Genomic DNA, 12,537 nt, shown 5'->3' with positions numbered 1-12,537 from the left:
AGAACAAAAGAGCAGCCGCCTTGAAATATTACATTTTTCATCTGTTTAATCCAAGATTAAATTTCTAGATTGTAAAGTTAAATCCAATCAACTAGAAATCTTTATCTTGTTCTTGTGTAACAATCTAGCGGATCAAAATCCCTAGAACTTAATCTCAAATCGCGTTTAGCATTTGATTCTAATTATTGCAAAAATAGAAAAAGTTCATGTCGAATTTATTCTAGATTTGTGATAATTGATTTGAGATTAATACCTTGTAATCGATACAGTTGTTGTAACACCTTTCAAGTTTAATAATATTTTTATTTAACTTGAATTTTGTTTCACATTTTTTATTCCGCATTTAATTCGATTATTCGGTACTGTTTGTATTCAACCCCCCCTTCTACAAACACATTGGGACCCAACAATTGGTATCAGAGCCTTCTGATTAACGAACAAATCAAGATCCTAGACTTTTGTGATTTTTCAACTCCTTGAATTTTTATTTATTCAAAAATTCATAATGACTTCACATAAAGTTGGAACCGTTAAAATTCCACAATTTGATAAAGAGAATTATATCATGTGGAAGAAGAAGATGCTATTATTTTTACAAGTTGCAAATCCCAAATATTCAAACTTGTTAAAGAAGGGTATAAAAACTCCGATGGTTATTGAACCGGAGGTAATAATAGATGGTGTGGTGACTACTGAAGCTAGAACCTATCCAAAAGAGCCTGAAGAAAGATTTTACTCCTGCTGAGAAGGAAGAAGCCTCCTTGGATGCCAGCCTTCAATTAATATTAATTGATTCCCTTGATCCCTTGATGAACAGACATGTGATGAACTGTAAAAATTCCAAACACATGTGGGAAACTATTGAGGTGATTAATGAAGGCACAGAGGAAGTTAGGGAGAACAAGTTGGAAATCCTAACCTCTGAATATGAACATTTCAAATCAAATCCAGGAGAAGGAATTACTGAAGTGTTTGAGAGGTACAATGCGTTGATCAACAACCTGAACATCAATGGAAAGTATTATTCAATCAGGGAGGTCAACAAAAAGTTCCTTTTAACACTGCCAGCTCATCTTGAACATAGAATCACTGCCATTAGAGAAGCTAGAGATCTGAGTGAGATTTCTTTGGACAGGCTCTATGGAGTGTTAAAAACCTATGAGTTGGAGCAGATTCAACAGAAGGAAGTCTACGGGAAGGATAGAATGGTCAGCACATCTACTGCACTTGTAGCTGAAGGTCAACAACAACAACAATCTCAACAGTTAGAAAGAATGGTACAGTTTTCCAAGGGTGAGGAAAATGAGTTAGTAGCAGAATATGATCCTCCTACTACAAATCAATCAAGTGATGATTTTTATTCCTTGGAAGAGCTGGAGCAATTGGAAGATGAATCAATGGCCCAAATTGTCAAGAGATTCTCCCATGTCAGATTCAGGAGGAATCCCAAGCTTAAGTACAAGTCCAACTACAACAAATTCCAGAAAGGTGGATCTTCATCCTCTAACACCAGCAGTGGTGGGTACAAAACAGGGATGGTTGATCGAAGCACCATTAGATGCTATAACTGCAATGAGTTGGGACACTTTGCCACAGAATGTAGGAAGCCAAAGCAAGTAAGAAAGAACTCTGAAAGGGCTTATCTGGCAAAGGGAAGAAGCTGGGATGATACTGACAGTGAAGATGAAGATGAAGGAAATCTTGCTCTTATGGCTATTGATGGAAAAGCTTCATCGTCAAGAATAGAGGTAAAACTTTCTGATGCTGAAATGGTTTATCATCTAAGAGGTAACTTAGATTGTGCACGTCGTGATAATGAACTGTTAAGTTTACAGATCACAGACCTTGAGAAAGAGGTCAATGAATTAAGACTTGTGCACATTAATCAAGACAGATTAAAAGAACAGGTATCTTTTCTAGAGAATAGAGTTGACTGTTATAGAAAACTCGAAACTATTCTCAAAGATAAGATCACCGGTCTTGAGACTAAGGTTAGAGCCTACTTCAATTCTTGTTCGAAGGCTAAAGAGTTCTACAGTAAGCAAGCTGTTAATCAAACATCTGGAATAGGTTATGATTACAATGCTGCTATTGGAGAATTAGGCATAAACTCCCCTCCTCATGTATGTGCTAAAGGGAGGGAAGTACCACATGTGCTTAAGGGTGTTGATGAACCCCTCTATAAAGCATCAATTGCTGAACCATTTGATGCGACCTCTTCTGTTATTCAAGAAGAAATACGTGCTGAGGATCATGCTTATGAGAAGATTGTTTCCAAGTCAAGTGAGTCGAAAGTTCCAGTCAAAGTTGTGAAAGCAACTGAGACTAACTCAGACACACATGAGTTGGATAACAATAATGCCATGTCTACCATGCATAAATTGCCTGCTGTTAATCACTCTCATAAAGCATGTGGTGTTGCTAATTGTATGTCTTGTGCTTTTAATATGATGTATGCTTATTTTAATGGTAAGCATGTGTCTAATGATAAGACTACTCCTCGTCAGCATGTGAATAACAAGAAGCATGATAGGTCTAAGACTGCTAGTCCTTCTAAGGCTAGAAAGGAGACATTTGTGCCTAAGCTTAAACAGAAATTTGTTAAGGCTGTTTACAAGGTCAAATGTTCAGTCATTGAGAATGTTGAGACCATTAAAATTAAAAATGTTGTTTTGTCTGACAAAGGATAGTTCTACAAGTATGCCGGGCCCAACCAAGTTTGGGTTCCGAAGAAGGTCTAATCCATTTGAAGTGCAGGGCAGTATACAGGTGTAACCGGTAGTGTGGATTCTTGACAAGTGGATCATCAAGACATATGACCGGAGATAGAGCCCTGCTATCAAATGTGGTTGAGAAAGCTGGCCCCCTGGTTACCTTTGGAGATAACAGCAAAGGTTTATCTGAGGGATATGGCTGTTTGCAAGCTGGGAATGTTATCATTATAATTTTGTATATTGTGCTAGGTTATTATCAGGAAGCATCATCTAACATATAGCACCAGTGACGAGACTTGAGAATATTACGACATATCAGACACCTGCTGCACATTACACTTGGAATTGTACTCTAGTAAGATGTGTACAAGTGTACTCCTGGTTGGTGAGTTAAAAGAGGAAGTCAGTGCACCACAGTTCACGGACTTTGCAGCTGTAGATCTATTGGACTATGAAATTTCTTCTTCACAATCTCACTTCAGGTTGGTATGAACTAGTATACTGCTCAAGCAATCGTCAAGAACATGGTATGGCACTCTAACAGAAGTTGTAATTTTATATGAACTAGTAGAGTCGTCATATTAATAACTATCTTATCACTAGGCACAAACATATTGTTTTATATGTGCAGTGGTATATTGTTTATGCAACATAACAATTAGTATCTAAAGTACTTGACAAGTATCGGTCAATGATATGTTGTTAACATTATGTTGCAGATATTTGTAAGCTTTTGACATGAATGAGAATTACTTAGACTTTACCCTAAGTGATCAATGTTTTATCAAAAACTCATTCATATTGAAAAACAAAATCAAACTTCTTTCTACATTAGTGATTTCTTATGTCATGTAAAATCTTTTGAAATCACTATTGTAAATCATTTTCTCTCTATTACCATATGTTCTATGTTACAGGTTCAGTCTCCAATGACTTTCTTTCATTGACAGTCATGAGGTTGAAAACCCACAACGTCTATCCCAGACTGTAAAGACAAACACCAAAACAGAACCAACCAACACTCTCTTACCACTAAATGTAGTATGAATGAGCGTGAGGGAGATAGTGCCTTAGTGCACCATATAAGGAAGGTTCTGTAGTCAACCCAGTAGCTCTGTCTCCTACATAGATGAGTAGTATTTAAACCGAGACAACTGCTAGCCCCCATACATCTTCTCAAAAAGATGTAATGGCTGAAAAGGCACAAAAACAGTTACTAGATTCATTCTCTCAACAGGGTGAGTCTATTGAATTTTGCCTGTCGGCCAAGGTATCCGATGTAGTGTCACCACTTCAAACATAAACAATTCTTGATGCACAAGGAGAGGTTACACACTCAAAGGATGAGTTGACGGAAACAAGAGTTTCGACCATTTTAAGGTCAGATTCGATTATTCAAGGTTCGTTAGTGGACCAATTGCCTTTACAGGTGTTAGGAGAGGATACTGATCCAAAAGCCATATGTCAGTGGTCAGTGTCTACCTCCCCAGGCTTAAATCCCCTGGATGTATCTGCGGATAGTGGATCTGACATAGGTGCAGATCGGCAACTTGTTGACAATGATTCAGATATTACCTGATGAGTCACAAGGAAGTGTCTTCACAGACATTAGAAGGGAACTTTGATCTTTATGCTAAAATCGTTGGATCATTGTTTACCTTCCCAGAATTCAAATCTGGAACCCTAAAAGGGAAACTAGCAACTTGTAGATTATGACTCAGATTTATCTGACGAGTTTAACAAGGATGGGGATTTGTGAACTCCCATTGCACCACCTGTGACCTCCTTAAGGATGGCTAAGGTGATTTTCCTTGCAGGTATAGCTGATTTTTGGAGCTATGAGAGGAGTGATACACTTGTGAGAATGAGTGTAAACACGAGTGGAGAGAAGAGTGAAACACATGTGAGGTACACTAAACAGAATCACACACTCACAGTGAGGTAGAAAGAGAAACTACTTGTTATTTCTTTTCCAACCAAGTGAAATATGAGAACTCCTTCAGACGACGGCATACATTCCTTCTTTAAGGGGGAGATAAAAGCTTAAGAAATAGTTTGGAGGATTCCTCAACTAAGGGGGAGAAATAGCAGGGAGGAAGAAAAAGATCCTAAAAATGTACACTACACCACACCATTGTTGTTTGTAACTACGGATCCTATTGTACGGGAGAGGTGGTAAACACAAGGTGATTTCCTAGTAAGGGAAGAAGCAGTTAGGGGAGTACCATTGGTTTTTATCTGCGGATCCTATTGTACGGGAGAGGTGGTAAAACGAAGGTGATCTTCTTTAATCAGTTGATTCTCATAGGGGGAGAAGCAAGAGATATGGGCTTCTCAACAGGAAATGTGGTTGTACAAATGAAGATGGAACTACTTGAAGATATGTTCAGTCTAGAGGAACATCTACTTGGAATCTGGAAAATGTTAAATCTCATCCAGAACTTTTCTGCTATTTACTTTGCATGTATGTTTATATCTTTTTCTTATTTGTTAGTTGAGTTATCCTCTAGGTATTTGTGTGTTATTGTCTAACAAACAAATAGGGGGAGATTGTAAGTCATATGTCATAGACCTATTTGTATATTCGAGGATTCAACTCAACTCAAATAAGAATGTAATAAGTAAATAGTGGATCGACCGTCAGAGAGATCTCGCAAAGTAATATCTGTCAAAGGATTCAGAGACAATGTTCATCTACAGACTTGAGGAGTTAATTCACTGGAAGAAGTTCAAGAAATCGATCATGCCTCAGTGATATAAGTCAAGATTGTGGATTTATTCAAGTGACAGAGATCTCGTCAGAGTATCAATTAATTACAAGGATTTAATCTGAAGAAAATCAAAGTGTCAGAGTCAAGACATGAAGAAACGTCACGGAAGTTAGTCACTCATGAACCAGACAGTACATCGAGTGTCAACGTTGAAGTGGTGGAATTGATTCATAATTTTCAGTGATTTTCAGAAGATTTGCAGAAGAATGGTTGCTGCTCAAGACTAGAATTAATTCTCTATTAATTAATTAATTCATCTAATTTAATTAAGAAAATAAATTATATCTGCGAAGAATAATTTATTTATTAATTGAATTAATTGATTAATTAATTCTGAATTAATTTTAGGAATTTTCAGAAGCTTAATTGGATTAAATTCAAGCATTAAATCAGCAAGACAATTGAAAATGAACTAGCATGACAATCCGGATTGTCATACCGATTGTCATGCTAGGCCATATTCAATTGTCACACCGAAAGTCACTCTAGGAGGATGATTGTCTTGCTAGTTCATTCTGATTGTCATGCTAGTTCATTCAGATTGTCTTGCTAGTTCATTCAATTGTCCTACCGAAAGTCTTGCCAGCTATAGGATTGTCATGCCAAGTCAATTCTATTGGTTTTGTTGATTTAAATAGAAGCAGAGAAGCAGCATATCATTTTAATCATTCAAACACAAGTCAAGAACAAAAGAGCAGCCGCCTTGAAATATTACATTTTTCATCTGTTTAATCCAAGATTAAATTTCTAGATTGTAAAGTTAAATCCAATCAACTAGAAATCTTTATCTTGTTCTTGTGTAACAATCTAGCGGATCAAAATCCCTAGAACTTAATCTCAAATCGCGTTTAGCATTTGATTCTAATTATTGCAAAAATAGAAAAAGTTTATGTCGAATTTATTCTAGATTTGTGATAATTGATTTGAGATTAATACCTTGTAATCGATACAGTTGTTGTAACACCTTTCAAGTTTAATAATATTTTTATTTAACTTGAATTTTGTTTCACATTTTTTATTCCGCATTTAATTCGATTATTCGGTACTGTTTGTATTCAACCCCCCCTTCTACAAACACATTGGGACCCAACAAGCCTTCATCTTTATAAAATAAAATAGCGACACGTCTCTTTAGGAACTTTGTTTGCTGGTCTTTAATACATGCAAGGTGCCCTCATAAGAGTTTTGCCTGCGAGTCTTCAAGTTGTTGATAAAGGAGCAGAGCGTTCCCAAATATACTTGCTTTTTATAAAAAAAACGACCCTTGTGGCCGTTATTTTAATTTTGGGGTCGCAGATGCGCCTCCTTGACTAGATGAGTCCTTCTCATTATGCTTTATATGATCCTTAAGGGGACTCATAATTATCATCATGATATGACTCATCACTAATTAGCTTATAGTACAAAGTCCATTGGGCCTGTTTGAGACCCATGTGAAAAATAGGCATAACAATAATAAAATATCGATATCGATAATTTAAAAAGTAATATATTATTTTTAAAGTTTCTAATGTCTCAATAATTTAAAATAAAATTAAATAATATTTTAAAACTCGAATTGAAAAACATAATGATATAGATTAAGAAGGGTAGAGTGCTAGTGTGTATATCATTATAAGATAAAGACTAGTATTTGACTTCGATATGAGTTGTGAAATTATAAAATATTTTAAAGTTGATCTATTAAAAAATATGCAAACTAATACTGAAAAACTCGACTTTTTTCGAACTCGGGTCGAGTTCGACTTAACTCGATTGCTCGTGAATAAACATGTATTCGGCTGGTTAATTAATAAACGAGTTGAGCTTGAACATCAGTTTTCGTTCAGTTATGAATTCGGATCGGCTTAATTTAATTAAATATTAAACGCAACTCGGCTCTGACAAAATTTGGCTCGTTCAATTTAGAGCTCTGATAATTCTTCCTAACCAGCAAGTAAATGATGGATATTACAATTTTCGTTCCAAATATATTTATTTATCTAACTATGAACTCTACTTAGATACCATTTATTCCATCCTTTATATATTTGCCGGGTAACCATATTTTCCCTCAACAGTTTGCCGGATAACCAATAATTAACACCTTTACAAACAAAATTTCTCACTACAGAAACTCTTACAAGATGAGAAATAAGAATGGTTTCTCTGTCAAACAGTAAACCAAAACAAAACAGTATATGATCTGTGTTTGCTGAGTGCATTACAACTTTGACTGCTGCCTTGTACAGGATTCGAGTCCTGCAAACCAAAGTTCATCAAATAGTACAGAACCTTTTTAGAAACAAAATAATAAACCCTTGATGCAAATTTTGGTTGCAGAAATAATTTGATATATAGTCATTTCGCTAAAAAAGTAAAGTCCATCCAAAGTGTTTCTATTGTTTTGATTAACGTTAAAAGGGAGATATAATTTTACCTATTATTTAAAAAATAAATTCGAAGGAAAATGTTTTTAAAGCTGACTAGAGATTTATTGAAAGACCAAATGATATCAAAGACGAAAATTTGACCTAGTAAGTTTAGAGAAACAATTGAGATCAATGAGTATTGATATCATTGGTTAAAAATATTCATAAATTGCATATTCTTACAACAAAATCCGAAATAGCTAAAATGGAGTATGATGTCGCGATATCGAACCTAGATGGTGTCTTAATTTTCTAGAAATAAAAAAGATTCGTATCCGGTAAAAATATATTCGTAAGATACGTATTTACTGAATGCAAATTGATAGGGATAAATAAATTATGATTGTATAATTAAATACTGCATTAATTGTACAAGCTGTGGACTGCTAGGCCCAATAAAAAGATATATGATACTTAGACCAGAAAGGTTAAGCCTGATGGACCAGATCAGGCCTGATGGAATAAAAAAGGCCCAAAGGCCCTGATTATTAATTAATTTCGTAATTAATTAATAAGGGAAAAATCAGATGTTGAGAAAAGTCCCGATAAGGATATAAATCCTTAGAGATTAGCCTCAAGGGGACCTAAAAGGATAAGGAATCAGTTTTCTACTATCTAGGACTCCAAAGTCCATTCTAATTATGAGACTTGCCCACCAAGTCTCCTATACCAAGTCCAATTCAAGGACTCCCAACATCTATATAAGGGGCCTCACCCCACAAATCAGAACTACGTTTTTTGGCTTGATTCTCTAATTCACAGAGATACGTAGGCATCTCGTAAAGGCAGATCGAGCCACGAAACACGAGAGCAGCCATTAAAGGCCTTGAGCTCCCGAATATTAGTAATAAATACAGCAAATAATAACCTTAGTTTTTTATCCATAACATTTGGCGCCGTCTGTGGGAAAGCACAACAACAACCATGGCGAGAACACGGAGAACAATTAGAGCTCTGGAGGAAGGAACACCATCAGGGACAACTCAGGTGATTTTGTCAACCGTGGAGATTCCTCCCCACTCAACTTATGCATCTGCTCAAGGGGAAGCCCAGACAGGGGCAACTCAACCTCAGCCACAAGGGACAACTCCCCCGACTATTCAAGGTACGAATCCTCAAGTTCAACAAGTACATATACCTGTGAATTCTCGACCCGTCGGGTATGAATATTCAACTATTGTTACTACTAACCCCCTTATGGGATGCCCCTTCACCCTGAGGTTGGAGGAAGCGGATATGCTGGGCGAAGTGAAGCACGAGGGCAGTCGCCCCCCTATATACGAGGTTTGGGTCCTATCCCTGAGGATCGGGAATTTTCTGGTCCTTACACTGAGAGAGACTCCGAATCTTCGGATGATGAAGTGGCCCCGAGAAGGAGGCGTCCTGGAAAAGAGCCAATGGCCGATGGAAGGCAACGCCCCCAAAGCACCCCAGGGGCGAATCCCCAAGAAGTGCAGGAAAGGATCAGGGCTCATGAGGCTGAAATCCAAAGGCTGAGGCGTGATTTGGAGGCTCACCAGGCCACCAGACCCCAGATACCTCCTAGGAGGAGAAATCCTCCTCCTGTCATAGACCTGGATGGTCCGGTACGAAGAAGGGCTGCTGTCCCAAGAACTGATCCAAGCAATCTCCTTCCCCTTGGAGATCCTGATGATCCAACTCCACCTTTCACAGAAGAGATAATGAATGACCATATCTCAAGGAAATTCAAGATGCCCACTATCAAAGCCTATGATGGCACGAGAGACCCCGCTAATCATGTTAGGACATTCTCTAATGCACTGCTGCTGCAACCCGTGAATGATGCTATAAAGTGTCGGGTCTTCTCTCAAACCCTGTCGGGTATGGCTCAAAGATGGTACAGTCGTCTGCCCCCAAATTCTATTGGATCGTTCAGAGAATTAAGTCAGGCTTTTATTAAGCAATTCATCAGTGGAAGAGTCCATGAGAAAAGTTCAGCATCTCTTATGAGTCTTGTGCAGGGAGCTAAGGAATCCTTGAGAGATTACCTGAATCGTTTCACAAAGGAGGCTTTAAAAGTCCCGGACCTTGATGATAAGGTAGCCATGATAGCACTGCAACAAGGCACTAGGGATGAGTTTTTTAAGATATCCTTGGCCAAACGCCCCCTGAAAGCATGTTGCCGCTCCAGGAGAGGGCAGGGAAGTATATCAAAGTTGAAGAAAGCATGAGGAAGACCGTAGTAAGTAATGAGCCCACTGGAGGCAAGAAGCGGAAAACTGATTTAGAATATATTGCAAAAGACAAATATCCTAGAACCGAACAAAACCCTGATTCAACCCCCAAGAGGGGAGGACCTGGGCAAAAGTTCACTGAATACGCTAAGCTGAATGCTCCTAGAAGTCAGATTTTGATGGAGATTGAGAAAGACAGAGATATTCGCTGGCCTAAGCCCTTGAAGGCTGATCCCTCCAAGCTAGATAAGGGCAAGTATTGCAGGTTTCACAAAGATGTTGGCCATGACACCGATGAGTGTAGGCAATTGAAAGATGAAATTGAGTTTTTGATTCGAAAAGGAAGATTGAACAAGTATACTGGAGATGGAGGGGACAGAAATAATAATGGAAGGAAGAACTTTAAAGATCGTAGGAGGGACCAAGACGATCAGGGGCGGAATTCCCAACCTAGAGGGTCGGTTATAAATGCAATTTTTGGAGGACCGCGACGCCCTCGAGGGCCTGTGATAAACACGATCTTTGGAGGTCCAACTGCTGCTGGATTGTCCAAAAATTCCAGAAAGGCATATACTAGGGAGGTTATGCATATTGTTGGAGAAGCCCCGAAGAGGGCCAGGACAGAAGTAACATTGGCTTTTGATGATTCCGACTTAGAGGGTGTGAAGTTTCCCCATGATGACCCGCTGGTCATAACACCGATAATAGAAAATAGCCCGGTTAAGAGGGTCCTTGTGGATAATGGTGCTTCTGTGGATATCTTGCTCCACGACACCTTTCTAAGAATGGGGTATAACGACTCCCAGTTGACACCAACCGACATGCCGATATATGGATTTGCTGGAGTAGAATGTCCTGTGGAAGGGATAATCAAATTGCCGACCACCATAGGTACGGAACCAAGGCAAGCAACGCAGATGCTGGATTTCGTGGTGGTAAAGGCTAGTTCAACTTATAATGCTATCATGGAGAGAAGAGGGATACATGCCTTCAAGGCAGTCCCCTCTTCCTACCATTCAGTCATGAAGTTTCCCACCCGAAACGGGATTGGAGAAGAGAAAGGAGATCAAAAAATGGCTAGAAGTTGTTATGTGGCCTCTTTGAGGGCAGATGGAGCCGGGGGGCAGGTTCTTCCTATTGAAGATATGGATGTACGAGAAAATGATGAGAAGAGAGGAAAGCCTGCAGAAGACTTGGTTTCTATTCCTTTAGACCCCGAGAAGTCTGAAAGAATGACTTTCATTGGAGCCACTTTAAAAGAGCCCCTTAGAGGGAAGTTGGTGGAATTTTTGCAAGAAAATAGTGATGTCTTTGCATGGTCAGCAGCTGATATGCCAGGCATAGACCCGGAGCTGATTACTCACAAGCTAAACGTGGATCCAAGCCGGAAGACAGTGAAACAAAAGAAAAGAAATTTTGCCCCGGAAAGACAAGAGGCTATAAAACAGGAAGTAGAAAAGCTCTTAGAGGCTGGTTTCATTGAGGAGATCCAATTTCCGGAGTGGTTAGCCAACCCTGTAATGGTGAAGAAGGCTAATAGAAAGTGGAGGATGTGTATAGACTTCACTGATCTGAATGATGCATGCCCCAAAGACTGTTTTCCACTGCCAAGAATTGATACTTTGATTGATGCCACTGCTGGACATGAGATGCTGAGTTTCATGGATGGATTTAGCGGATACAACCAAATCAAAATGCATAAGGATGACATTTCAAAGGTATCATTTATCACTGACTTTGGTATTTATTGTTATCTTGTTATGGCGTTTAGTCTCAAGAATGCAGGAGCCACCTATCAAAGGTTGGTAAACAAAATTTTTAAGGATCTTATTGGTAAGACTATGGAAGTCTATGTTGATGACATGTTAGTCAAGAGTCTAGTAAAGACTGATCACATAACCCATTTGAGGGAAGCTTTTGAGGTCCTGAGGTACCACAAGATGATGTTGAATCCTACGAAGTGTGCTTTCGGAGTAGGATCTGGAAAATTCTTGGGATTGATGGTCTCAAAGAGGGGAATTGAGGCTAACCCCGATAAAATAAAGGCAATCCTGGACATGGAACCCCCAAAAACTGTCAAGGATGTTCAGAAGCTCACAGGAAGGGTTGCTGCGCTAGAACGATTCATCTCCAAGTCAGGAGACAAGTGCTTGTCATTTTTCAAGTCACTAAAGAACATCAAAGACTTTGTATGGAGTGAGGAAAACCAGAAGGCATTTGAAGAGTTAAAGAAGTATATGGCCCAGGCCCCGTTGTTGGCCAAGCCAGTTCTGAATGAAGTTTTATTCTTGTACTTGGCTGTTTCAGAGAGCGCCTTGAGCGCGGTGTTGGTTAAGGAGGAACTGAAAGTCCAGAAACCCGTATACTATGTCAGCAAAATTTTACATGGTGCTGAGTTGAATTATTCAACTATTGAGAAATTCGTTCTAGCCTTGGTAATGGCTTC

This window comes from Apium graveolens, chromosome 2 (assembly GCF_009905375.1).
Source record: "Apium graveolens cultivar Ventura chromosome 2, ASM990537v1, whole genome shotgun sequence".
Classification (NCBI taxonomy): Eukaryota; Viridiplantae; Streptophyta; class Magnoliopsida; order Apiales; family Apiaceae; genus Apium; species Apium graveolens.
Note: the sequence above shows the minus strand (reverse complement) of the source record.